The sequence below is a fragment of the Hyaena hyaena genome, unplaced genomic scaffold (assembly GCF_003009895.1).
Source record: "Hyaena hyaena isolate Hyena2069 unplaced genomic scaffold, ASM300989v1 scaffold_537, whole genome shotgun sequence".
NCBI lineage: Eukaryota > Metazoa > Chordata > Mammalia > Carnivora > Hyaenidae > Hyaena > Hyaena hyaena.
Genome location: NW_024081170.1, coordinates 1,029,749 through 1,033,959, shown reverse-complemented (window position 1 = coordinate 1,033,959; position 4,211 = coordinate 1,029,749).

Here is a 4,211-nt window from a genome sequence, read left to right as displayed (position 1 = left end):
AAAGTAAGGGTTTTTGAAAGGACATCTTGATCTATAGTTAGCTTTGGAAAATACTGATTTAGTCACCCTGTACTATTCTTTTCTCACTTGTAAAAATGAGATCAGTGTTACGGATCTAGCAAGATCAAACCCAAGGTCCTCATAAAAAAAAACAAAATACAGTTTATCAGATCCTTTCCTCATTAAATCAGATTCAGTATATCCTCAGGCCTTGGTACTCAAAGTTCGCAGATGAACCAGCAGCTTTGCCTAAACATTAAAGATGAGAAATTACTTCCAGCTCAGAAGGGCTCAGGAAAGTATTTTGATAAAAGACACCGGGGAATTCTTATAACCAGAAGTTTAGGAACTTCAACTAAATAATTGATTGAGTATAGAATTTAGAAATAAATAAATAAATAATCAGCTGGGTTTTTTTATCCTATTAAATTCAAACTACTTAAAGACAAAAACTGTATCTAGTATTTCATTTCATCACTTATTGCAAAAAAAATAATGTATTATGAACAAATGCTTACTGATGTGAATAGAGAGAAGGATGATGGAGAGGAGAGGATTCATCAGCATAGAATATTTAATATAGATAATATTATTAAGGCATATATGGAAAGAAAAAGGTGGCTAATCTGTCCCAGGGGACAAAAAAATCTCACTTGGAAACAGACTGTTTTATTTTCCCTTTTGTTTTTCCCCACAGTGCCATACAATGGGTTTATTTATAGCAAGTATTCAATACTTGTTAAATTGATCATGATAAAAAGAAATTCAGAGAGATAAGCAAAAGAATCTGGAATAAACAGAATTATGCTATAGGCATTTTGTTTATTGGGGGGTATTTTCATTAGTTTGGATAGTTGTTTTTCACAGATAAATCAAAATTCACTCTCAAATTTTTGTCAGATAGTGAAGGAGATGGAAAAAAAATAAACTTTTGTTTACATCAGAAGATTAAATAGGCACAGTGTTAGAATATTCAATAGAGGAACCATGATAGATAAACTGTCAAAGAGAACTTCAGAAACCACTCAATGATTTTTAGAAAAATAAATATACAGCCTTATCTTCTGATATGAAGACTCCTGCAACTTCTCTTTTGAATATGTATGACCAAAACCTTCCTGCTTTATCCTAGTCTTCAGACCACAGAAAAGGAAGCTGTTTTACAGATGGCATGTAAACAAGCCAACTGAGAAAGAAAATGAAGTCAGGACTCATTGGTGTATGTGTGTGGGGAGAAGGGGGTTGATGAATGATACTGGGCTAAAAGCGGCCTCTCTATTATGGGAAGATTTCCATGGTCCTGTGTAGTTCTAATGTGTAGAATTCAATGTCAAAAGTCTTACTTATCTTCAAGTAGCCAGAACAAAAGACAAAAAACTAAAAACTGGGCATTCATAATATCCAGGTACTTTGAAATGTTTGGGGGGCAGGGTGGAAAAGCTAGACATTTGAAGGGCTTTATTTCATTCTGGTTTGGATGTTTGACCTGAGGCAGAGAGTCAAAGGACAGGAGAGCTAACTAAAGATGAAAGGGTTAAAAATATCCCAACATATGTTGATCCAGTGTCATTATATTCAGGGCCAATTTTAACTTTCTGAAGTGAGCAATTTAAGGAGCAGTTTAAGTGCAGAAATGATATTTTTCCCCTTCACAAAGTCTCTAAGCTGCAAAATTGAACATTTCTATGAAAATCACATTTTTCAGCATAGTGATGCAGTTGTGAAGGACAGGGCAATTGAGTGCACTGGAAAAAGTTAATGTGTTCCACTGACATGGCACTCAGAGGGCACACAGATCAAATGCTTTTACCCCCAAATTTAGTGCCTTCTTTGTATAGACCTAGAGAAGTTTTCTACCATGAGGAGGTTTTAAGATGCACAAGTGACCACACATACCTTAATATGAGCTAGTGTGCATTTGGTAAGGAATGCCTTCACCCTCTCTCCACCTCTTAATCTAGACCAAAGACCACTGCACAGAGAAGTTAGCAGCTCTGAAAACGTGGGCCAAACAGCAGACTCTAACTACAGGACAATGTCCAAAAGAAATTTTTTGGAATCAGTTAGTTTGGTCTAATGGAGTCTTTCTAAGCTCTCATTTAATGTAGACCTTCCTTTTTATACTTTCCTTATTGAATTTGACCCTGCTCCATTCAATCCTGGGACAAGCATTTTAATGCCCTGACTCAGGATCAAAAATGCTGACACATCCAACAAATGTTTATTGTGTAACTACAGGGCACAAAGTAAAATACGGAGAAACAGGACACGGGTTTGCTTTTTAGGACTCCTTTTATAATACCTTAAAGCATTTATTGTCTGTAACTTCATGTTTGCCCCTTAATCATGTGCTGTATTTTCATGTTAATAGCTTAATGAAAGTGGATTCTGTTTTTCTAACGAAAGAATACATTTCATAAAGCCAAGCGAATTGTGTATTTTTTGTTTTAATTTCCCATAAGGTCTAGCACATAAGATGGGATTAAAAAAATACTTTTTGTATTCTGCTCAATTACAAAACCATGTTTTATGATACCTTTTTAATAATTAAAAACATTTGGATTAAGTAAACTAAAGTAGAACCTTTATATACACATATATAATGATGAAAGAAGTTTCAATACATAACAAATGCCAATTAAAGAGAACTCATTTAGTTTGTTATATCAGAACTCCTTGGGTAAAATAAGGATTTAGAAAAATGTGTGCAGATTATCGCAGGCTAACTCTTCAGCATGGAGAGAAGAGTACGTGTAAAATACCACCTCAGGGATTTTAGAGTAAAAGGAGATCTTAAATTTTAATGGAAACATAAATATTAGGATAAATGGGTAGACTTTTTATCAAAAATGATGCACAACTATGCTTTAAAAAAGTTCTATTAAGTATTGTTCAGATGTAGCATATCAGAAAAAAGTGGGTAATTTAGAGCTTGACTTTGATGACACTTTATCTGGAGAGCACAAAACATTATTGAGAATTGGTCCACAGGCTACAACTTAAAGCAACTTGCATTCCTGACAGAAACCTCTGACCTCAACTTAGATAGGTGGTGAATCCAGAAGCATTTACTCCTTCAGAAACTTTTTTTGTATCTATAACTGAAGGATGCGAATGGCCTTGGTAAAATCCTGGCTCTTAGATATTTCCAGCAGAAAAAGAATATGTGCTATATAGCCTAATATCCATTCTCTACTTAATTTATAGTAATATCATTTAGCCAGATAAATGACCATCTAGCTAAAAATTACATTCCCCAGCCTCCTTTGCTGCCAATCATGGCTGTGTGACCAAGTTCTGGCCAATGAGATTAGGAAAATTGATGTATGCCACTTCCAGCTCTTTCCCTGGAGGGGGGCAGGGGTATGGCTGTGTGCTCTCCTGGTTCTGTTTTCCTACCAGCTGCTCAAAAATGGTGAGACCCAGGATGCCTGAGTGGCTCAGTCAGTTAAGCGTCTGACTTCAGCTCAGGTCATGATTTTGCGGATTGTGAGTTTGAGCCCTGCATCAAGACTCTGTGCTGAGAGCATGGGGCCTGGAGCCTGTTTCAGATTCCGTCTCCCTCTCTCTCTCTCTCTGCCCCCCCTCCACTCTCTCTCTCTCTTTCTTTCTCACAAAAGTAAATAAGCATTAAAAAAAATGGTGAGACCTGGAGAATTTCCACATGTAGGAAACACTTGTTAAGAATGACAGTATACTGCCAACCCTGGATTTATGGAATATAATTTGATTACTACACATTGGAGAAATAAACTTCTATTTCAGACATTGTATTCTACTACCTTCCTTTCTTTCTCACAAACCTTAGCTACTATCTCAGCTAATATCAATAATTTGTTTTAATTTGTCAGTTAATGTAACACAACACAGATTTTCAAGTGTGTTAACAAAGTACACTGCTATTTACTGAAGACTGAACCATAAACACATCTGTGAATGGTAGGTACACAAGCATTTTACTATATCACATAGTTAAGTCCTGTCATAGAATTTTATAAGAAAGTAGCAGGGACAAAATGAAGATCAGAGAAGGAAAAATCAAGGGGTCATGAGGAAGAGGCTAGGATTAAGCTAATACAATCCACATCATTATCAAAAGCTATGAGCTGCTTTGAGAGGTAATTTAGGCCTTAAAACATTTGAAGAAAAGCAAATGAATTGTGAACTAGATGATAAAGTTCACCATTTTTAGCCAATAGTGTCTCCTTACC